The sequence below is a fragment of the Coenobita brevimanus genome, chromosome 13 (assembly GCF_032717465.1).
Source record: "Coenobita brevimanus isolate Jiangsu-jjx chromosome 13, ASM3271746v2, whole genome shotgun sequence".
NCBI classification, from domain to species: domain Eukaryota; kingdom Metazoa; phylum Arthropoda; class Malacostraca; order Decapoda; family Coenobitidae; genus Coenobita; species Coenobita brevimanus.
In genome coordinates, this window is record NC_136966.1 from 24,242,860 (window position 1) to 24,268,366 (window position 25,507).

The 25,507-nt window shown below is 41.2% G+C and overlaps 1 non-coding gene across 1 annotated transcript; it reads left to right on the top strand.

The window, feature by feature from the left end:
* Window positions 1-24,400: 24,400 nt before the first annotated feature.
* LOC145417149 (5S ribosomal RNA) lies at window positions 24,401-24,519 on the top strand. The gene has a single exon (XR_013900426.1). It is a non-coding gene; the product is annotated as a 5S ribosomal RNA (ribosomal RNA).
* The last annotated feature ends 988 nt before the right edge of the window (window positions 24,520-25,507 follow it).

Consider the following 25,507-nt stretch of genomic DNA (forward strand, 5'->3'; position numbering starts at 1 on the left):
TAAATCCATTGTGCCAGCCAGGAGTTAATGCACCGGCAAGAACCTGTTTATCACTAATAGCATTAGTTACTGATTGTCAGGGGTGGAGTCACTTTCTCAAGAGGCTAACAGTACTAACAAACAGCACGCTTGAGTAATTAGTTTCTTCCGTGTACTGTTGAGAAAGTTTATAAATTCTCATCCTTAGAGAATCGGTGAAGTAAGCCGGAATAAAGTAAAACTTACTGCTTGATTTTCACAAGTCAATTCCTTGTCTCTATTTTCAAGCAACATTTAAACATTATTTATTCTTAAATTCACATCCCCCCGTGACATCTGGCGACCTCATTCCAGGATATTAACTCCTAACTCTAAGGTTATTAACGAGATAATACTCACTCACTCACACTTAGGTATTTATCATTAAAGTCTATAGGCACTATCTTACTGGTGGTTATTGATTCATTTCTATTAATTTTACATAATAGTTTTCAGTCAGTTTTTTTTTTTTAAATTTTCTTTCTTTACCAGTTTAACTAGATAAAACTGGTCACCACCAACCTGTGCCTGTATTCTTTACTCTTGATTATTGGCATTTCTCTGCAAAATAGCAGTCAGTGCTTAGTCTTTAGTTTACTCAGCCTTAATTGAGTTAGCATCATGACTAGTAATGTATATGTACAGGAAGTCAAAGATATGGGGCTTAGTGACCCTGAACAAGTCAAGGACTACGTCCTCGCTCGGTTTAGTTATGAGCAGCAACGTGAGAATGATGCTCGTCAAGAGTGTAGAATTCAACGCGAATATGAGTGAGAACAAGGCAAACATGAGCGAGAACAGTGCGAGGAACGGAGAGGGAACGTCAACACGAGCAAAAACAACGTGAATACGAGTTAGAGCAACGCGAAAGAGAACGTGAACATGAGCGAGAACAGCACGAGGAACGCGAGAGAGAACGTCAACACGAGCAAAAACAACGTGAATACGAGTTTGAACAACGAGAAAGAGAACGAGAACACAAACGTGCCAAGCCGAGGCACATGAGAAACATGAACTTGAGATGTTGAAGCTCAAGAGAGACTCCTTGGCTTCAGACACATCTGGTGCAGCTAACCCAAGCTTCACAAGCGCTCTCCCTGCACATGTTCTGGAGACCCCACACATCAAGCTTCCTCCATACAATGAAAGTGAGTGAATCGAGCCATTCATAGCTCGTTTCGAAGACATGGCTCAGTTGTACCAGCTGGATGAGGCAGCTAAGCGGGTCCAGTTTCTTAGCCTGTGTGAGGGCCCTGCCCTCGATTTTCTCCACAGACTTCGTGGAGACAATCTCACGTATGAGATGATGAAGGCCGCACTCATCAAAGCGTACGGTCTCACAGTTGACGACACCAAGAGTCTGTTTATGAGGGTGCATTTACAAGAAAAAGAGACTGCCGCTCAGTTTCTTGATCGGCTCAATGCTTACTTAGATGAGTGGATGGAGAAAGATGAAACTCCTTCCATGCGCGAGGGGATAATTGACCTTATGCTGTGCACTCAGCTAGAAAAGTCATGGCCTGCTGAACTTATGGCTTAGCTTAAGATCTGCCAGGTAAGGGATGCCAGCCAAATGGTGGAGAAGGCTGATGCATTCTTCACTGTATACGAGTATCAAACTCATAAGCAAATCACCTGGAACAGGAAAGCTGACAAATCTGGGAAACCGTCTCAGACTGAACCTCAACAACAAGGCCATTCTCAGAATAATGGCCAAGGTCCAAACAAACCACAGAAGGACGACCAGGGGCAAAATACCCAGAAACCTGAGTGGAAGAGGTATGACAAGTACCCTAACCAGCAGCAGTATCAGCCATGCAATCAAAGGTTGGGACTATCCTTTTCAGCACCAGCCCCAGTGTATCAGAGGCAGGAGGCAAGCACAGCCTTCACTCCTCAACAGCAGCACGGTGGTGTCGTCCCTAGCAGTACAGGTACTTCCCCACAGTTCACTAGTTCCCCAGCGACAGTGAACCCTCCGCCACAGGTGGTCAACGCTCCATCTCCCCAGACAGTGAGTACAACCCCTCATGTATCTAGTTCTCAGGGCACCATGTTTGCCGCATCATTTATTCAGCAGCCTCATCAGTGGGTGGCTGCTTCCTCCACAGGCCATCCCACAGGCAACAGTGCCTTCCTTGTTCAGCCAGGGTTTGTGGGAGGCATTCCTGTGAAGGTCCTGAGAGATAATGGTTCCTCAGGTTGCTCTGTCAGGCAGAGTCTAGTTTGGCCTGAGGAGTACACAGGTCGACAGATCCAAGCTAAGCTTATTGATGGATCAGTGAGATTGTTCCCTAAGGCATGTATCCAGGTGGCATCTCCATTTTACATTGGTATGACAGTCGCAGTTGTCATGCCAGAACCTTTGTTTGACCTTATCATAGGCAACACACAAGGTGCCAAGTATAGTTGCACCATAGATAACGCTACTCAGACTTCGGCTGCAGTAACACGAGCCATCGCTGAGGCTCCAAACTGTGTCACCCCGGTGATCATTGCATTGCTGCAAGATCTGATTTATAGCCAAGATGTTATCCAAGAACAACATTCTGACCCAACACTTGCTACCGTGCAGAAGAAACAAAAGGGTAGAGTGATTAAGTATTCACGGGGAGGTCAAGCCAAGTTCCTTCGTAAACAAGGACGACTGTACCATGAATCACGAACACCTCAAGTCGAGGTTCGACTGCAGTTTGTCGTTCCTGCTAAGTATCGCCAAGCAGTGTTAGAATGGGGTCATTGTTCAGCCTCAGGAGGTCACGTGGGCAAAAGGAAAACCCAGGGCCGTGTCCATGCTGACTTTTTCTGGCCAGGAATGGGACCGGAAATAGATAGTTTTGTGCGTTCCTGCAATGTGTGTCCACGTACCACCAATCAGGGTTCATGTTCTTCCTGTACCGTTTGAATCCACAGCCATAATCTCTGAAGCAGTTGAGAGAGAGGGCAGTGGTAATGTGGGTGCAGACCTCATGTCTCGCCCGTTGGCCCCACAGGACACATTATGTCCAGGGCCTGTACATACATATGTACCGTAGGTTAAGGGGGAAGTTCGAGAACCCCGCAGAGACAATCCGAGGCTGTGTTTGAATTACCTTGTGGTGTCTCGAGCTGTGGGCCTCTCTGAGGATTCCCGGAGAGCACATTATCCACATGAGTGTTCGCATCCACGGTGGGTGTTAAAATGTGACCTGCCCGAGACTGTGTAGGGATTCTCAGCTCGCCAATGTTAATCGTAGGTCTAGAGTAGGGTTTAACCAGTAAACTGGGTCCTTTGGCTTAGCGAATTGCAGCGTTTGATGTCCTGCACAGGCGCCCAGTCTTTTTGCTCAGTTTGACCACGTTTCCTGGTTAATAATAATGTAGGTTTAGGGTTTAACCAGTAAACTAGTCCCTTGGCTTAGTGAATTGCAGAGTTTGATGCCCTGCACAGGCGCCCAGTCTTTTTGCTCAGTTTGACCACGTTTCCTGGTTAATAATAATGTAGGTTTAGGGTTTAACCAGTAAAATATATGGGTCTCTTGAGATTCTGTCCTGGGACCCCATTTCCTGGATAATAATGTATCCAATATGAAAATAATGGCGACCTCGAATGTACAAAGCTTGGCTGTCAATTAAAATTTTCGGCTAGGGCATACTTTTTGTAGTGTACATACTGACTGCTAGGAAGAAAAATTGTAAATTAATAAAGATTGTTTGTTGCACTGACACTTTTGATGCTCCACCTTGACTGCTTTCGCAGGTGCAGCTGGCGGGTGTAGCAATTTTGTCATGGAGAACAGCTGATCGTCTCTGCCGCATGCTACCGCCTCTTCTCTTCTGCCTCATCGCCTTTATTTACTATTGATTTGTATTACATAATTTTACACGTAGGCACAGTTACACCACAGCTGTCACACCTACACTGTGTATTACATACATCACTCCACATAACAATTAGTTGTTAATGTAAATGTAGCGAACTTTTCGCTCAGCTTGACCTGAGTACAGGATTTTTCACCGTCGTCACGGAGTTTTTTCCTCAAGTTTGCTTCTATTAACGTAAATACGAGGTTTTTACGCACATGGGTGACTGTGATTTTCTCCTGTAACAGGATAGTACACACACCACAGTGTGAATCTTGTCTGACTGAGTTAGGATTTATATGTATGTATATTGTAAAATTTTTCTAAAGAAAAATTTGATTTTGATGGGACGTAATGTTATGAATTCGTGCGAGTGTATTTATAAATTCGTGACATTGTACGTCAGTGAGAAAACCACGAATTCTAGTGGAATTCCCACTGCGCATCACTCAGTTCAACCGTCCTCATATTCACTCGATCGGGATGGTTTTCAGAACATTTTTCACTGTTTCACAAGTGATCATTCTTATGCACGACATTAGTGCCTCCACTGAGTGATTTATTGTGAGCGTATATCGCTCACTTTCTTTCTGTTGACCGATGAAGTTCGAACACGGCCATCCCTCGCCCTCTTTCATAGTTTGAAGTTAGTCAGCTTTGAGTCATTGCGAGAGTAGGATCGTTGTGCCCAGCATAAGGCAGCACCGCCGTTGAACAGTGAGTTCCTGATTCTCCACCTAGACGGTGAATTGGCGAAGAGGGTTTAGCGAATTGCAGCATCTGATGTCCTGCACAGGTGCCCAGTCTATTCGCTCGGCTCCCCTCCACTGACCAGTATTTCTTTTCGTTTTTTTCCCTAGATTTAAGTGTGTTAGCTTTAGAATGAGCGAGTGAGTGTATTCTCCTTGTTATTTTGAATTCATTTTTGAGACTCATATAACGTAAATTTATTTCATTGTCATTAATAAATTTACAGTTCTTTTTCTTTGAGCTTTATGTAGTTTAACTCGTGTTTTATTTCTCCACATTAAGCTTATTTTAGTTGCCGCTCCTAGTTTGCACAAATGCTTTACATTATTCATAACTGGTACTTAGGCCAGTTCTTTTGTATCAAGATTAAATCCGTTGTGCCAGCCAGGAGTTAATGCACCGGCAAGAACCTGTTTATCATTAATAGCATTAGTTACCGATTGTCAGGGGTGGAGTCACACTCTCAAGAGGCTAACAGTACTAACAAACAGCATGCATGAGTAATTAGTTTCTGCTGTGTACTGTTGAGAAAGTTTATAAATTCTCGTCCTTAGAGAATCGGCGAAGTAAGCCGGCATAAAGTAAAACTTAGTGCTTGATTTTCACAAGTCAATCTCTTGTCTCTATTTTCAAGCAACAGCTAAGCATTTTTAATATATAAATTCACATCCCCCATGACAATATATATATATATATATATATATATATATATATATATATATATATATACTGTAATTACACATATTTATGTGTGAGTACGAATATGCACATATTTGTAGCACGTGTGTTACTGATTCACTTCGTCATGGGGGTAGATCCTATATGTAGTCAGGGTTTGTAGACTATATTCTTGAAAACACATACAGCTTGAGGAGTACAGGACATGTTCAAGATGGCGTGGAGATAAAGCCGCCCCAGTGAAAGTCTGCGATAGTCTGCCCTGATGAACACAGCGTGGTTGCTAGCTGGGCTCCAACGTTGACGTTAGTAAAATATGTAACTGGTGTCAACAGTCATGTTTGCCACATTGTGTGATGAAATAACATATGAACAGATAATAGACAGAAATGTGCCTGAGCAACCACCCCGAAGTCCCCACCTTATAACTCTTACTTTCTAGAAAAAAAAAAAAATCCTTCAGTCGATATTGTTAGAAACCATGCAGAAGCAGTAATAAAGCTCACCAAATCAAAATTACAACCAAGCATCCAAACTATTAAATAATCCTAATGACAAGAGAATGTTCAGGTCAACTCTCGGTTCTTTCAATAATAACTTTAACAAGAGTTCACCCATTGACCTACAAAACTCCTCGGATTGAAACGCTATAGATGACCCACATGGAAAAGGAAACATCCTTGCTAGGACTTTTGCCAGAAATTCAACGTTAGAGGAAGTCAGTCAGAACCTTCCTGTACTAAAGCTTCACTCTCCCGAAATTGCTCCACTAAAAATACAGACTAGATACTTAAAAATCCATCCTAGACAATTTACCAACCAACAAAGCTCCAGGTCCAGATGGAATCCCCCAATCGTTTTGAAAAAGTGTTCCCCTGAACTTTCTTCTGTTCTACCTAATTATTAAGGCTATGCATGCGTACTTTTCCATTCTCTAATTATTAGAATGAAGCAAATATCCACCCAATTCCAAACAAGGTTCTGATCCCTCTGATTACAGACCAAAAGCTATTACATCTTTTCTAGGTGCTTATATCCGTACTGCACTTACCGTCTGTAGCAGCTGAAACAACCCATTCAAGAAATTTAGAAAGCTTCCAAGTATTGACCAATAATGGATTTGCCAACAGGGACATCCAAAGAGTAACGAGAAGAATTATGGAAATGTGGTAAACAGACGACCAGAATAATAGGTCACCACCAGAGGACATAAACTGACCTACCGATCTATATTTTCCAGCGCTTATAAAATGGATGAAAGAATAATCAAGCAAGTCATGAAACGGAATAGGAGAATTAAGCCAACCGATCCTAATGCAAGAATCAAGCTAAACATCTACTACAAAAGTAAGAAGACAAGTCAACTACATTAAGGAACAGCCCACGTAAGAAGGAGGAAACCCTTCAGCGTTCACGTATTGTATCTAGGTATACCTGTAAAGGTGGGAACTGTGCAGCCCTCCCTTCCATCTATATAGGCATGACGGCGATAAAGCTAGTCAGTCCCCTGACCAGCCACAGATATGTACGAACCCCCAGGAACACCGTGCCACCATCACCAAGGAGGACTTAGAAAGGAGCACTGACGCTCTGGCTAGCTGTAACGACAACAGCTGGCTCCCTATACTTGAGGCACTATATATCAAGGAACTGAACCCTTCAATAAATGTCCAAGCTCAATGTTTACAAGCATTATCAAGCATGAGGAGATCTGCAGCAAACAGAACACATGCCCAACTGATGACGTCAGCAGCCACCGGAGCCCAACAGCCTGAGTGCAGCATCCTAATTAAGCCTCACCTCTGATTCGCCACCCAGGTATACAAAGATCCTCACCGGCCACTGCTAACCATTCCTACCGGGACTATACTCTGTTCATTTAACTACGCGAAAAACTGGCTTCTCTCCATCTTGACTGTTTAGTTGTAACAAGAGATTAACACCCAGTTATGGTGGTATTTATGCAGAAATGCTATGGAAAGGATGCAGATCTGTTGTAGTGTCTTACTATGGCACTGATCTACGAGATGAAAGCTACAAAAGACAAAAATCTCCACCTAGTTAAAATGAATGATGTATACAACCCTAGTAGGATTTTCCCTTAGCTGAAGAAGGCTCTGGAGAGCCGAAATTTCGGAGTCTGACGTAAAACAACTGCATCATAGATTACACCACAACAACCGAGGAAATGGCCGCCTACGGAGCAATCTTCGGTAGACTTCAGGGAGATGCACTGCGAGCCATCAGACAACGAGAGAGCATTGCAAAAAAGTTATGGAATGCAGAACGTGCAATCACGTTTAATAAAGTATGTCTAAGATTATAATAAGTGTTATCTATGCCAGGGACAGAGAATTTTCCCTGAACGATAATTGTACCAGGTAATAGGTACCGACCCCAAGGTGTGTAACGTGTTCGAAACCTGAAGGTCGTGTAGTCTTTGAAATGAATAATGTTAAGCATAGATGTTATTCTGTTAATCACATTCCACTGTAGTTTCACCTTTTGCATTGGCTGAAATGATTTTTTTTTTTATTTCTTGCTTTCCACAAAAATCAACCAAGGCAATTGTGACTTACACCAAGACTGATTGATGTTCTTTCCGTATGGCAGCAGCAGTATCCATCACCAGTCAAAATCAGCCACAAAAACTTTAAAAGAATTTCAGTTTTTTGCCATTAAGTAGTTCATCCTATTTTATGAATGCATAATCAAATGAACGACTTTAAAATAGCTTTACTATAATGATAATTTTACGAATAGGCTGCTTTTGCCAGCCTGATAACAGTTTGATGAATCTGAGAATGTCTGTTTCATATGGACTCATTTTTAATAAGGATTTCAAAAAAGTATTATTCAACATTTCCACAGATCTCCACGATTAGAGGTTGCTTCTGTTACACCCTCATCTGCCTGCTGCACTGGGAAGTAAACTTTGTGTGCAGTGTTCTTGCTTTCTGGCTGCGCTCACTCACCAAACAATACCTTAAACAAGCTGGTATGTGACGATGGCCAGCTTTAAGCGGACCAAGTTGTGTCGGCGACCGGAAGTGAGTTTCAGCACTAAAAATCACTTCTATATGGAGGTACTTCAGTGCAACAGTCCACCCAGATATCATGGCCCTGGCTTGATAATCTTCGGAGCCTTAGCATTTCATGCAAGCAAGGTTGTATTTTTACTGCTTTTCATATTTTCCGCAGTGATGACCTTTGACCCCTGACCTGGAGGTTATAGGTCATACATGTACAAAGCTCACTTGTAGTACTCATTATCGTCTATAAGCTTGCAAAGTTTCATTTGATTCCATCCACCCACTGTGGAGCTAGGGAGCTTGAAGTTTGCGGAATGACCCACCAGAAGTACAACTTCCAAGTGGCGCTGCCAGCGACTGAAAGTGAGTTTCGATACTAAATGTCACTTTTGTATGGAGGTCCTCCAGTGCAACATTCCACCCAAGAATCATGGCCCTGGTTTAATAATCTTCATAGCCTTAGCATTTCACGCGAGCATAGTCATGGTTTTAGCTATTTTCACCATTTTAGCATTTGATGACCTGTGACCCCTGACCTTGCCAATATAGCACATAGATGTACGGGAGAAAGTTCTAGTTCTAGTCAGTGTCTATTAGAATGCAATATTTCATTCAATTCCATTGAGCCACTGGGGAACAAAGGGGGCATTTTTGAAAACTGGTACTGTTTGCTAGGGACACTGAGGCCAATCTTCGCGAGGTTACCACTCAAAAACTAGAGGAGAGAGGGAGAAAAAAGGAAGGCACGCTTCCGATAGGAAATGACCAAGATATGCCTAATGAAGTTAGAGCTTTTGTACGCCCATTAATAATGCTTCTACAGCTCAAAACTTAAAAAGTACGAAAAAGAGCGGTTTTTCGGCCGTTGCTAGGCTGTGATTAGTTGCCTATCAACCAAAACCTTGGGGGAGGCGGTGGCCAAGTCAGTAGAGAGTTGGCCTGCAGTACTATTGGACCCAGGCTCGAATCACCACTGAGGCAGGGAACAGTTGAAGGATCTGAATTTCATTAAAACAGAATTTGCTGATCTACTAGATGAGCCGCCAACATGTAAAAATACCCCCGCTAATACCATGGGTATTGTGAGACAGCCCTAGCATGTTCTCAATATAGACGGTGGGTGTTAGCACCGAAGTGATGACATGTGGAGATGTATGAACGTAGGAGGACTACTGGTCCTTGATAATGGGCTGTGAAGCCTATGCCCAGAGTTGGATACATAAAAAAAATAAGACACAACTAGGCCACAGGCTGGTCATTACGTCCAGGTTTGGTCGGTTCATTCTGAAGGGCAGAAATGCCTGTCACAATTAAACAAGAAAGAAAATACAAGAAAGACAGAAAACGCGACTAACAATAAGGGCAGCATGGAGCTGGCCAAAAGTTTGGTTCGACTTGGACTTAGTCAATTTTTAATGAGATTATAACAGTTATAACACTGACTCGAAAGGAATGTGAACTGTATCCTGTGCGGTGATTAAACTACTGTACGATATTCACAAAGATCAACGCTATCTTAAGACACTGTAAGGGGGTAGAAGACACCAAAAAAAAAAATAATAAAAGATGTCTTATAAATGACACAATTATCATGAACTTTTGACTGCGCATTAAGGGATCATTTTCGGCTAATTAGAGTCTGATGACAACACAAGTGGTAGATATTAATGACGACAAAAAATGAACAACATGCTGGGCACAGAGAGCTTGAGAGTAGACTTAAATATAAATACGGAATTTACCTAACTCGAATTAAATGATATTACTTCGTCATAGCCAATGAATGTTAGAGAGAAAGTGCCACAGACTGATAAATAAATGAATAAATAAAGAAGTAAACAGAAAAACATACATGAAGAACACTTTAGATCCTGATAATAAATCTGGACAGATAGGAAACTGGATGGAGGGCGTTTTGTAAACAATGTAACTGCCTTCCTCCTATCCCAGCACTTGGATCAGGAACCTGATTAGGAGCGCAGTGAGAGGAGCGGAGAGGAAAGCATTATAAACTCACTAGAAGGATAAGATAACAGTTTTATGGGTAAGGGAAAATAAGAAAAGGGATAGCCTATAATCGTTATGATATTAATGCACTGAATGAACGTGGGAAAGTGACACTTTTGTACAATATGTAAGTGATGAACAGTAATGCTAACAGCAACCAAGAGATGACCGGAGAGGAATAGACGGCCACAGAACCGGGTGGAAGAAATCTTGACACATAGAGTGAAGAGGATCTGGGAGCGGGAGTTTCCTTTTGTGGTCTGATGCACACTGCTGCAGCTTATATAGTGTCTGTTTTATGATCACGGGTAACATATTTGCTTTAAAGATTATTTTTTGACCTCGGCTTTAGATTTTAATTTGACAGAATTTAATAGCTGAAGTAAGTTTTGGATCCGTGCTCAAGCTAAAGGGAGAAAAATATATATATACACTGTCTACATCGTCCCAGACAATGGGTACACCTGGGATTAAAATCTTGCTAGTTCCATATTACCACAATGAGCAGAAAAAAGAAAAAAAAAAAACTGGACAAGAGAAGAGCTCATCAACTCCAGATGAAGAATTCACTTACCATCAAATTATGGTCACAGATAGCATACATAAATTTATTCAATAGAAGAAAACCTCTTCCAAGAGAAATATAATTTACTGTGTGTGTCCGCTGGCCCTTTCTACTGGGCATATACAATAATGGATTACGTATGAATATACCAAAATCAGTGTTGTCGTTTCACATGAATTGAAGGTCTGAGACAGTACAGTGCCCTACCTTGCTACCCGACCCGTAAGAAACGTTGCTTTTTTCATTTTTTTTTTAATACATACATTCCACTTTATTAAATTTATTTAATTATAAATGAATTTCTAGCTCATTGTGTTGCATAATTAATAGTTTAAATTTCTTAAAACACCTCGAAGAATTAAGAAATTTAGTATTAGTGGCATTGCATTATGCGCCCAAAATTTATTGTAAAAGATTGAAACAGAAATCTTACACAACCACACGAGTACAACATAACGCCTACGCTTGTATATAACCTGGACCATTGTGAGTGCATGACAGCGTTTAAGTCTGAGTAAATATTCTTCCTCATTCGATATCAAATTTGCTAAATCATGGCGGGGGGACGGGGTAAATATATTCTTCAGCACAACACTTCCTGAACCTTTATGTTGACGACTGATGGCACACGATATGCAAGTGGATTTTTTTTTTTTCTTTTTAATATATATTCCTTTTTCCAGCTCTTTGCTTGCTAGGAATTATCACTTTAACATTATCATTTGATGTTGTTGTGAACAGAATAGCAGTGTGTGTTTGCTGTTACGAAAGCATAGAAAGGGTTGAATCTCTCTCTTTCTCCCTCTTTCTCTCTCACTCTCTCTCTCTCTCTCTCTCTCTCTGAAAAACAAAACATCCGAGAAATATATTTTTTAGAAACGACACACACACACACACACACACACACACACACACACACACACACACACACACAAGCCCATTACCTCCTCCTGTGGTGAGAAACAAGCAAGCCATCATGGTTAAAACTATGCTTTAGAAATAATTAAGATTAATTTTATCAGGGGCGACCGAGATTACGTGGCTGAAAATCTTGGTAATTAGTTATGATTGCTAACCTCCCGCTGCAGCCTACGCGTTAATAAGAGCAGCCCTGAGATAATAACGTCATTTGCCTCCTAAATATCGTGCATGCAGTAAATAGAGAGAGAGAGAGAGAGAGAGAGAGAGAGAGAGAGAGAGAGAGAGAGACAGACAGACAGACAGACAGACAGAGACAGACAGAGACAGACAGACAGAGAACTAATATTATTACTACTACTTAATATGCCTCATATATATATATATATATATATATATATATATATATATATATATATATATATATATATATATATATATATATATATATATATATATATATATATATATATATATATATATACTACCCAATCGGCTTAAGGCGGGCCGATTACACTTGGTTCAGAGACTACACACACATCCAAAGCCACTACAACGCTACAATCACACTCACAAGCACTTCTCACCCTACATACAGTCTCTACCAGACAGCCTAAGCCACTGGGTAGAGATACATTGGCTGTATCGTCCCTGCTTCGGTAGGGATAGGCCGGTCCTGCAGTGGACCACAACGGCTGATGATGATGATGATGTACACACACACGGTATAATGAGAGAGAGAGAGATAACAGCGCTGAGTGAACAACGCCATTTGCTTCCTAAACATGGTGAGTGCAGTTGATAGCGCTTGTCAAAGTGCATGTGCTTTTTAATTCTGCATTGCGGTGAATGACGATGGTGATGACAAATTCGCCTTGTAGTACTGAAAAAATTATGTAAAACTTAGCCGTTTTAGAAAGCAAAGTAATTTCGATTCGTTTTATTCTTGTTTCTTTTTTATGAGGAAACATACTGATTTTTTTTTTCCTGGACGTGAGGTGCTTCACTTCAGTTGAATTTTGCGAACTCTGTTGCTCATCTGTATTTTATGTTTGTACTTGTTTTACTCTCCCCGACAAGGAGAGTACGTTTTCAACCCCGTATGCTTGTTTGTTTGTTAATTTGTATGTCTGTTAGCAGGATTGCTCAAAAACTAAGAGAGATTTGAACCAAATTTGGTGGGTAGGGAGCCCATGTCCCAGGGAACAATCGATTAACTTTTGGGACCGATTTGGATCGTATTACAGATTCTGGAAAACCCTTTTTGCGAAACCCTAATCAATGATGAGAAAACCTAACCCATGATGAAGAGTGCCTTCGAAATTACGTTGCCCTTGTTGGAGAGACGCGCTCCACTGAGTGCCCCTCTAGTTCATTATGAGATTCATTTACCCTTCCTTACTATTGATGCCATGATAATATTTATTCAAAAGCAAGAAAATATTCTTGACGGGAAGGGGTTAAAGGATCTATATGTTTCCTCTGTTTGAAAAAAAGAATACAAGAAGGCAGGGAGGAGAAGACGGAGGAAGGAATTATGGAGTGGAGAGGAAGGTGGGTGGGTGAGAAATGATGAAAGTAGGGGAAGGTGGGTGGGGAAGAAAATGATGAGGAGCGATTAGGGGATGCCGAATAAGGAGGGAAGTAGAGAAAAGGGGGGGGGTCAAAGGAAAGAGAAAGTGGAAAAGTGGGAAGGAGAGACAAAGGACGAGGGACGGAGGTGTGAAGTGGAGAGAGGGTGCCAAAAATGAGGGAAAGAAATGGGAGGTTGGAAAAGAGAAAGTTGGAAAAAGAAAGGAGAATGTAAGAGCGAGGTGCGATGGAGGGGAGAGAGTAAAGTGTCTGCTTATAGTAAAAATTATCTATGTAAATAAGAGACAGTTGTCTGTCGGTATAAGGGCTTTTTCAGCTACCCCTCCTAGATGCGGGGACCGATTATAAAGAAACTTTGCAGGAACACTCCCTTGGGCCCCAGGTTTCATATAAACAATTTGGCTTTAAAAATCCGAAAAGTATTTTGTTTGCTAAATTATTATATTTACTCCCCACTAGTTTTTTCCTGTGCTGGAGTACAGGAAGCACCACACATTAATTTCCTCACAGAAATTTTGTTTATTTCAAAGTTAGGAAAAATAAGCAAAGGGTGACGTACCAAACAAGCGTAGGCCGCCGTAGGCGGAACACCAGTAAATATAAAGGGTCATCAGACTAATTGGAGCAAAGACCAGCTACTAAGGACTTGCTCTGGTGCATTAGGCAGGGTAATTCCACACTTTTTTTGCCTCTCAGGATTAAGTGCATTACAAGCCCATTCCTAGCCCACTTTAGCTGTTGTTTTTTACTGGCTAACCACACCATCACCCTTCATAACCTCCACCTTTCATAATCACCACCCGTCACAACCATCATCCGTCACAACCATCATCCGTCACAACCACCACCCGTCACAACCACCACCCGTCATAACCATCACCCGTCATAACCACCACCTGCCATAACCACACCCGTCATAACCGCCACCCATCATAACCATCACCCGTCTTAACCGCCACCTGTCATAACCATCACCCGTCATAACCGCCACCCGTCATAACCATTATCCGGTATAACCACCACCCGTCATAACCACCACCCGTCATAACCACCACCCGTCATAACCGCCACCCGTCATAACCGCCACCCGTCATAACCATCACACTTCATAACCATCACGCTTCATAACCGCCACCCGTCATAACCGCCACCCATCATAACCATCACACTTCATAACCGCCATTCAGAGGGCGTAACTTGAAAGCATTTACGCTATTACCTTAGACTTTACTTGTGCACTGACACTAAATGGCAGAAATAAGTCAGTATTTAATAGCAATAAAGTAACTGCTGTTAGGCGAGGTTTGTTGTGCCTGGCACCACTTGTTTATATAAGTTCATGCTTAGTCAGATTAGTTCTTGTATGCTCCGGACCGTCCATCTATGGTTTTGTCTGTTCAGGTCCAATTATGGGTACCAATGGTCTTTAAACCAACTGGGTCCATTTACATAGTTTAGGTCTACCGGTACTCAGGGTAACTGAACCTCAACTCCATCAGTAAGATCTATTTAGGTTCATCCAGCATTTCAGATCCACCTAGGTTGCTTCAGGTGCATTCAAATCTATTAGGGCTATCTTTAATCCATTCCACCCATTCTACAGTAGCTCATTTCAGTCTGGTTCTAACCCACACAAATAAGCACAGGCGGATACCAGTCAGTTTGAATCCCTCGATTCACTCCGCGTCTTTCAGGTGAAGTCAGCTCAACATTGTTCGATTCACAAGAAGTACATGAAAGTATGTACAGGAAAAGCAGTCATACTGGTGCACAGGTTTTCACAATAGGCTTGCTCAAGTCTTTCTGGGCCTTTCAGGTCCATTCAGTGCCCATCAGATATATTCCCGTTGCCTGGGATCTAGTAATGTTATGGTATGAAAGCCCGTGCCAGAAGTTAGCCATATCGGTGAGGTGGCTTTCTGGATATAAAATTTCAGACCTTTAATGTGCTTTCATGATCCTTCAAGACTATCAGTTCGGTTTGGGTTAATATTAACATCTTCAAATTATTCCTGTACCTAACTACTTCGCCGATGTAATGTTTTTTTCTGAGACACTGGATTCATGTGTTGCAGATGTGGGCAGAACGCAGTGGGCGTGATGCACTGGGACAGTGGGACGTGACCTGGGAAGAGTGCCCTTATGAGGATAGTTACTGTGAGCCAACAAAGATGTATGTCAAAGATTTCTACTAATGTTTCACTGGAGGGTGCAAACGACCAATGAACATGCCTCACAACTGTGGTCAGGAAGGGCTAGTGTTTGGATCGTATGAAAGTAGCGAAGGCTCAGTCGCAGTTTTTTCTTAACAGGAGTAACAAAACACACACACACACACACACACACACACACACACACACACACACACACACACACACACACACACACACACTAGTCACATTGCTACGCAGGAAAATACAATATAAGTAACGTCAACGTGCTTTCACTGTCCTCAGCATCTCATTTAATCCACTCGCAGCCGTGAAAAAGGTTACATTATCAAGGAAGCACAGGACGAGTTCATACAGGTACACAAAATATCAACAGTAAAGAGTGTTGAGAGTATCTTACTTAACTCAAATACTGTGATGGACGATGTGTGTGTGTGTGTGTGTGTGTGTGTGTGTGTGAGAGAGAGAGAGAGAGAGAGAGAGAGAGAGAGATTACTGGATGTGGGTAGGTGGCAGGAGGGTATAGATCGGGGGGGTGAGAAAGCAGGGGAAGGGACTGAATAAAGTAGGCATAGGGAAGAATAGAGAGGGGATTGAGAGGGTTGCCGAGGAAGGAGAGAATGAGGGGAATGGAAGAAAAGAATTAAAGGCGGCGGCACAGGCGAGGGAGAGAGTGGGAGAGATGGGGAGGAGAGGCAGAGAACAGAGACTGGGAGGGGTAGAGGAGGTTGAGAGAGAATGCGGAGAGAGAAATGAGAGCAAACCGGTTGATGATGTTAGTTGAGTGGCATGATTGGGAGGCCTGAATTTGAAAAGAATGAGAAGAGAAAAGGCAGAGTCGCGTAAAGGAGAGAGAGAGAGAGAGAGAGAGAGAGAGAGAGAGAGAGAGAGAGAGAGAGAGAGAGAGCGATGGCAGAGCTGGGAGAGGAAGAATTAGGAATAAGAGTGGGAGAGGGAAGATGGGAAAATGAATAAACGATAGGGAAACGTGGGGAGGAAAGGTGGACAGTGGAATTTTGAGAAGGCAAGAAAGGAATTTGGAGAGAAGGAAGGGTGCTAGTAAGAGAAGAGAAGAGAAGATGAGGGAAGTAGGCAGAGTGCGGTAAAGGAGGAAAGGATGACAAGAGGGAGGGAAGAAAGATGTGTATGAATGTATACAATGGGACTACGAAGGAGCACAAAGGAAAACAAACAGCAACAGACCTTTTGGTTCTTTCATGGTTGTTCGGTATAGGGAAGGTTATAACTATCAAAACTAATCTATCAGGTAAAGACACGAACAGAAAAACAGGAAGACTCCCCCCTTACCCACCCACCTAACTCTCCAGCCGAAGTCGGCAGGAAATAGTGTGAGGGACCACAGTGTAACATAGAAAAACTGTCATGAAAATTTCATAGGAAAGAGGAAAGAAAATTTTAATCTACACTATCTACCTGATAGGGAGACTAACATTAAGTCAGTAATATTTATCGATATTGTTCGGCGGTTGTATCTTCCAGGCTCCAAAAAGAAATAAAATACACCACAGACATGTGTTATTCGGGACTGAATATACTTAGCTGTGGGTCAGATGAGAGATACTTGTCCAAACAGTTTTTAAAGGTTAGTAGGCTAGATTTGTGAGCAATTTGGTCCATACATTTACAACTCTATTAAAGAAAAACAACTTAGCTTCGTGTGACTGAAAACGTTTGCCAATTATTTCATGTCCATTACCCCTAACATAGTTTGAGCGATCAACTGTGAAATATTTATCGATGGCTATTTTATCGTGCCTTCTGAATATTTTGAATAGTTGAATTAATATAGTCTTCTCATGACCTCCGTTTAGTTAGGGTAAAGAGATTCAGGGCTTCTAAACGTTGCTCGTATGGTTTATTTCTCACACTAGGTGTCATTGCCACCCTTCGCTGTACTCTCTCAAGTTTTTCCGTATCCTTTTTATAATACAAAGACCAGAAATGAATGCAATACTCCAAGTGTGGACGTGCTAAGAAATTATACAAAGTGAGGACGAGATTATCGGCATTATATTCAAATGCTCTACCTATGAATCTGATCAATTTATTGGCTTTATTTACAGCTGCTGTACATTGTTTGCTAGGTTTCAAATAATTTATTATAATTCCTAGGTCATTTTCATGGTTAACCTACTTGGACATTGTTCATGTTGTAACTAGCTCTTAAGTTTTACAGCCAATGTTTAGCACTTTACATTTATTAATACTGAAATCTATTTGCCATATTTGGACCCAGTTAAACAGTTGATCAAGATCTCTGAATTGCCTGCCTCTGGAGTTCTGTATCTGCCCTGTTACCTATTTTAGTATTGTAGGCAAATTTTGAATTTAATGCTAAATGTAGCTGTGCTATGATCACTTGTACTAAATTCTTCTGCTACAATAATGTTTGTCACTAAATTTTCTGATGTGGCTAAGACAAGGATGTCAGCTCCATGTGATGGATAATTTACAAACCGATAAAATAACTTTCCTGCAAGTTTGTATATAGGTCTAACACTGTGTGCTAGGGTAGGGCTTCTCCCCTTTTTGGAACTGGTAAAATAAACTCGCCAAACATTATGGTGCTTTGCATACAAGAGATTTCGGCAGTTTGATTGTAGATTTCATTGTCGATGTTGAGTGATTGACCGGGTTGGATGATGAATTAACCCAAGTGTGATTTTATATAAAGACAAGATTCGTTTCTAAGCTGAATATAAATAGTGTGAGTGTTTTTAATACATGGCTTGGTAATTAAGACTGGGTGAAAACCTGATTTCACATAGAACAACACACCACCCACTACTCTGTTTTTCCATTCAGTACTGAAAATGTGATAGCCTGGTAAATTAAACTCCACTAGTAAATCTCTTTGCTCAGTATTTAGTCACGGTTCTTTTCTAACAACTGCATCATAATCTTCAATAAAGACAAGAGTCTCTAAATCAGAAAATTTATTATGCAGACTACGTGCATTTACAAGAAGACCTTTAATGTGTTTACCTTTCCGACGTGGGGAGCTTCCATTATGTATTGATTTATCGGATCATATGATATCTACAGTCGCCTCCCATGATGCTTGTTTTTTCTTCAGAAAAAACTTACTGCATCTCTAAGCAAATGACCGGAACTGGCAGAACCAACGGCATTCAAGTGTAGTCCATCATTCACAAACAGTGTTTGCTGCTCTGAAAACTAGTTACATGTATAGATGAACTCCACACTTTCCTGCAAGCAGAGAGACTTGATCCTGCTATTTATACTAAATGCTTTACTGAAGAAGGCATTCCCTGCATCAATCCTTGGGAGTATGCCTGAAATTGAAATGATGTTAGTTTTATCCTTGTAGCATTGGATCATCTTTCTGTACTTCTCCATCAGCTTCTCTGATCTGGTTCATACGACATCATTAGTACCTGTATGAATAATAACAAGGCTATCATTTTCCACATTCTCAGAAACTTCATCCACAGCCTCTATTGTGTCGTCTGCTCCTGCACCTGGAATACAAAATTTGTTTTCGTGTAGAGCGTGCCCTGCCGCAAAATTCCAGCAACTGACCACGGATGATGGATTCCCCCACAATCCGTGCCTCATTGGGCTCTTCCTCCACGAAGAATCTGATATTTATTGTATGTGGTTTCTGGAATGATCCTCCTTTTTATTGCATACCTTACACCATTCCGCACTGGCTGGAACTCGTTCTGTGTGATGGGGGAAGAAGTAGCTACAGCAGGAGGAGGATGGTCAACCTGTACGTCAGTTGGCTGAGCAGTGGCACTCTCCTCCACAGTGTCCGCCGTAACTCGCAATGAACTCCCCCAGCACATCAACTTTTCGGGTCAGGCTGTTAATTTTGCTTGAAGCCTCGGACAGCTTATCTTTCGGGCCTTGACGTCGTTTGCACATCCTGCAAACAAAGGAGCTGTCCTTATAAAGGGATCCAGTGAAAGTACCGGAGCAGGCTAAGCAAATAAAGGTCTGCAGCATTCTGAAATACAAAGTTACTGTGAAGCCTTATAAGAGAAAAAATCGAATATTAATAATTAGCACCTAGAAGTGATACTGGAACAAAAATTAGTTACTGTTACAGAATCTACTAGCAAAACAATTGCAGTTTATGCAATAGTTACAGGTGAAGGTTTTGCTGGTCGGGGTTTTGTTGCTGTTAAACTTGTATGGGAATAGCTACTTCATGGGTTAGTAATGTACCTGCAGAGGATTTATCAATAATCTATTGCAGAGAATTGAAAGCTAACCGTTATCAGGAATGAGGATATAAAATTTTACTATATCCTGAAATATAACAACAATGAAGTCACAACACAGTCATACAATACACAAACAAACATATTATCACCTTAAATGTCACAACATATGAAAATTCAGTTTCATCTTACCTGTAATTAAATGGGAGAGATATTTCGCTGTAAAAATTTATGTAGGTAGAAAAAAAGTTGTTGGGCAATAACAAGACACGCCTGTTGTCGAAAATGTAAATAAACGGTGACGTAATCCTTGTTTCACAGATTTATCATTTACAGTTATAAGATGATGGATCACTAGTATAATGAAAAACACTGTCTTAATCCATTAATATTAATATTCATTCTGAGACTGAAAAAATGAATACAGAAAACACAACTTCCTTGGAGGTTACCTCGTCTGGCCCTCTGGCGGGGCAGCGAAGTAACTGCATATCTGAGACAAAGAGATGTGGGCGCCAAGAAAGAAACTATTCGCATATGATATAAATCATTTCTAACCATAAAGCGGTGCAGATCGCATTCTAAATGGCTCAGCACTCAGTCATATATTGCACATAAAAATAAACTGAGTCTCTTACTCTGTCAAAGCTAATACTGGAAATCAACCACACATATACAAATAAAATTCACAGACGTTAAACAAACCGTATTTACACTGCACAAACAACATTCAGCGACCAGACGATCAGCTAGATCACTAACCTACACTCAGGACTATCACACTATTGTAATCACACAAGCAAAACACTGAAACAGAGCACTCAACTGTGGGTATTTGCAGAACGGACCAGGAGGTTTAACCACGAAGGCAGTCAGGTAAGGAGGGAAGTGGAAAGAGAGAAAATGATATACAGAGGGAAATGAAGGAATGGTGAGAATAAAAGGAAGTGAAAGGAGAGAGAATGAAGATGAAGAGTTAAGTGGAGAGAATGGAAGATGGGTAGGCAGAAAGCGAAGAGGAGATAAATTAGGGATGAGAGGATGTCCGGAAGGGAGAAAAAGAGGGAGGGAGAGTGGAAGGGAGGAGAAGAAGGGAAGTGGGAAGGGAGAGGGTAGGGGAAGAAGGCAGGAAGGAGGGAGGAGGGAAACAGATAGCTGGTAGGGGAGGGAGGAAGAAGGAGGTCAATGGGAAGAGGTGCGGGATGGGAGGATTTTGAGAAAGGAGGAGAAGAAGAAAGGGGGCGAGAGGTGAGGAGAAAGAAGATTCTTTAAAACAGGCTAGGGAGGACAGGGAAAGGGAGTGAAGTGTAGAGGAGAGACAGGAAAGAAAGGACAAGTTAGGTAGGAAATGAGAAGGGAGTTGGGAATGGAGGAAAGTGGAGATAGAGAAGAGAGTAGAGGGAGACGGAAAAGAAGAAAGTAGGAAGTGGAGAGAGGGAATGTAGAATAGGGAGGGAAAGGGCGCAGAGTGACTGGAGAAGAAGGAAAACTGAGAAGTGGGGGATGAAGGAAATAAAGAAAGGGAGCAGAGGAGGGGAGGGAGTTAGAATGGAGACGAAGAAGAGGAAGGAAGTTGGAAGGGAGGAGGGGAGGAAGGAAGGAACTGAGGAGAGAGGAGGGAGGAGGTATGGTTGTGGGGTGGGTGGGTTGGGGGAGAGAAACTAATCGCCCCCCAGTGATGCCTCTCGCTCTGGCCTCATTAGGGTAATTAAGTCGTTTGCATATATAATAACTTCAAGAGATTCCCCTCCGCTTTTATGAGGCCGCCGCCAGGGTCTCCGCGGTGGCACAACGACCAACTCAAATTTTTCATGCGCACTCGGCGAACCAGGATAGTGGCGGTGGGCAGAGTCCGACGCTAAGGAGAGTTTTGGATATCTGCCCAACTATAACTGATTCCAAAACATGAAATCTAGTGGAATACTTGATGATATTTCTGAGGACAAGTTTTTTATGTCTCTTCATTTATTCGATGTCCTACAGTCTGATTATTTGTGGGATTGCAAGGTATTCAAAAAAGTCCGAAATTTAAAGTGCATTCTCCTGGTCAGGATGTTGGAGGTGGATAGAGGCTGATGCAAAAGAAATTGTACCGGTATGTTCTCAGGCATCAAACATCAACAGACTGCACTGTTGTAGAAAGTTTTAAATATACCAGAAAGACTTAAATATTTCATACATGCTCGTATGTCTAAGATGGCATTTAAAAATCGGATAGTAAGAAAAATTGTTGATGTCAATTCATATACTGCATATTCCAAATTATGAAAGTCTTCTAATGCTGAAAAATATTTGTGGGTCATTTAAGATACCCATAATCGTTAAATATTTCACTTAGGTTAAGCTTTCCCTTTCACAGTAATGATTAAGAAGTTTTGGTCCGAAAGGGAGTTTGCAAAATCTTTTCACTTTTTGCAGATTTCAGTACACACGAATTGCTTCAAAATGTATGTGGAATTTTTTGGTCTAGAGAATTTACGGTATAGTATTTCAGCCTCATTCTCCCAGTCAGGATAACTATGAAGAGAGTTTGTCAATAGAATTATTGATATCTGCTCAAGTATTAGACTCCATGTTTTATTTTTTTGAGCAATTATTCGGATACCCAAAGAACACTTAAGAAATTTTACTTATTTGTGAGTCATTTAAGATACCCATAATCGTTTAATATTTCACTTAGGTTACACTTTCCCTTTCACAGTTTACTAATAGACAGATATTGCCAGATTCGTACATTACTTTCAGTGCTACTAATATTCCCATCTCCAAAAGTATTGAAATTCTTGGTGTCTCACTTAACAGTGCCCTCAGCTGGACCTCTCATGTCAGATCACTTGCTAAAACCGCCTCAAAGAAACTTGGATTATTGTACAGAGTCCGTAACTTCTTCGCCGATGAGCAGTTGGCTATAATTTATAAGAGTCATGTGCGCTCTCAGCTTGAATATTGCTCACCCTTGTGGGATGGTTGTGGAGAGGTTGCATTAAGACAACTAGACAAAATTCAGAATAAAGCTGTTAGAATCATTAACAACCCTGCCATTACATATAAACTACCTCCCCTGCAAGTAAGAAGGAATGTTGCCTCCCTTGCATTATTTTACAGATATTTTTTTGGCAAATGCTCAGACGAAGTTGCGTCCATGGTGCCACCTCTCCATGCCTTCCCTCGTGTTACACGGGCATCTGGTAGCGCTCATGACTGGAATGTCACTCAACCATATTGCAGAACTTCTGCCTATCAGAATTCTTTCATTCCCCGAACTGCATCTCTCTGGAACTCGCTTCCCCAGAGTTGTTTTCCTCCAAATTTCAACCTACAACTGTTCAAGTCTAACTGTTACAGATATTTTATGAACAGAGGACACCAGTAATCTGGTGTATGGATTATTTTTTTTTTCCATTTGTTTTTCCTTCCTCCGTTCTGTTATTTAAAAAAAAAAAAAAAAAAAAAAAAAGTCATGAGTGTGAGAGGGAGACTTAGCACATGGGAGATTTTTTTTTTTCTTTTTAATGAGTGCTCATCTATAAGAGCCCCAAATCTGAGAGCCAGCAAATTTCTTTGGAACAGTTGTGTATTGTTTTGGATATTCAAATAATGTAAAAAATAATCAAGTACACTCTTTCAGTCATGACAGTGGGGTAAGGAGGATTTGAATTTAAGGAGAGCTTTTAATATATATTTCCTTAATCACCATAAATATTAGACATCTCAAATCTGAAAACCTTGGAACCCTCGCGGAAAAACAGTCTGGGCTATTCTGGTGACAGAGTAAGTTTAGCATATCATGAACGCTTCTTCAGTGGTCAGATCTGCAATCCGATAACTTCTGTGATGCTTAGAGATTTTGATATCTGCTTCCATATTATATACAGCTTCTAAAGTCTGAGAGATGCAGATTGCCTGCGAATATGTAATGAACAATCTGTACATTCTGAACACGTGGAAACATTCTAGTACATTCTCCCGGAAAGGAAAGTAGTGGTGGGATTTAATCTGATGCTGGGGAGAGTTCTTGATGTCTAAGTATTAGACATTCCAAAGTCCGACTATTGGTGAAATTTTCAGATATCAGGAAAGTAACAAACACATCATGGACAGTTCCCAAGTAAGTAAAAACACTCAAGAGAGTTCTTGATATTTACTTACATATTAATGTCAAAATCATGGATGTCAGAGGATTGGTTAGAAATATCTGTGGAATTTTTGTGCTACCAAAATAATTTCAAGATTCACTTACATGCCCCCTGTCAGGATAATGGTAATGGGCAGTGTCTGAAACTGGGTAGACTTTGTGATGTCAGCATACCTATTAAGTCCAAAACCGGAAAAATGCTTCAGCATGTTGTGGCACATATTCGATACCCAAAGAGCTTTTAATATATTTTGTAGATATTTCAAGTCATAATATTTCTCAATAGAGTTTGGAACTAGAGATTCGTTTATAACTGACTGTTCATCTGTTAGAAACTTGTAAGTCCCAGTACCTGTAGCAGTGTCTTGATATCCAAAGATTTTTCTTGGAGTTCGGTGTTGAGAGGAATTCTTGATAACTACTCAGCTCTTAGCTCTTTCTCTACAATGAGGTCCTTTGTACTACGTCATTATATATATGCCAACGGCCATACCACGTTGAGTACACCTCTTCCCGTCCGATCAGCGAAGTTAAGCAATGTTGGGTCTGGTTAGTACTTGGATGGGTGACCGCCTGTGAACACCAGGTGCTGTTGGCATCCCTACGTGTCAAGTGGGGTTTGTGGAGGATTAGTGCCCCTCCCTGTAAAACAGTTAACTCTATATATATATATGGCGTCTATATATGAATGAGTATAATATATATACCTAGGCTGCTTCCCCCAAGGAAAGGGAGGTAGCCGAGGCAGGACGACACACTCCCCATTTACTCATCCATTCAAACACATTCATTGGCATCTTAGCCCCAAAAGGGAGGAGGGACAGATCCTCATCTCACCACACCGCACAAGGGTCAACTGCGCAGTGCAATCAGTGACATCCGCAGCAGGGCCCGACAGCAGAGCTGGTTTACTCCTGCCACATCAAAATAGACCTATCCCCTTACCAACACCTGACCTGACTAACTGATCAGACCTAATGTGACAGAATATCCCCTCAGGGCTGCGTCATCATTTATTCATTCACAATTTCTCTCCATTTATTTCTGTCACGCACAGCCACTCTTCCTTGCTCAACAGACATCCCTCTCACATCCAGCGCTCTCTTCACACTGTCCATCCATCCTATTCGTGGTCTCCCTCTCGGCCTTACACCTCTCACATCAGATCTAGTTATCTTTTTCACCAATCGCTCATTATCCATTCTCTCCATATGCCCAAAACATATATATATATATATATATATATATATATATATATATATATACTCTCTCTCTCTCTCTCTCTCTCTCTCTCTCTCTCTCTCTCTATATCGTTATATATATATATATATATATATATATATATATATATATATATATATATATATATATATATATATATATATATATATATATATATATGTGTGTGTGTATGTATGTGTGTGTGTGTGTGTGTGTGTGTGTGTGTGTGTGTGTGTGTGTGTGTGTGTGTGTGTTTGTACGTTTCAGTCCAGTGACATATTTTGTATTTCGTTCATATTACTTACAGATGATTTAATTCATTTTAGAGCAGATTATTTGAACGGAAGGAGTTAGATGTGATCTTC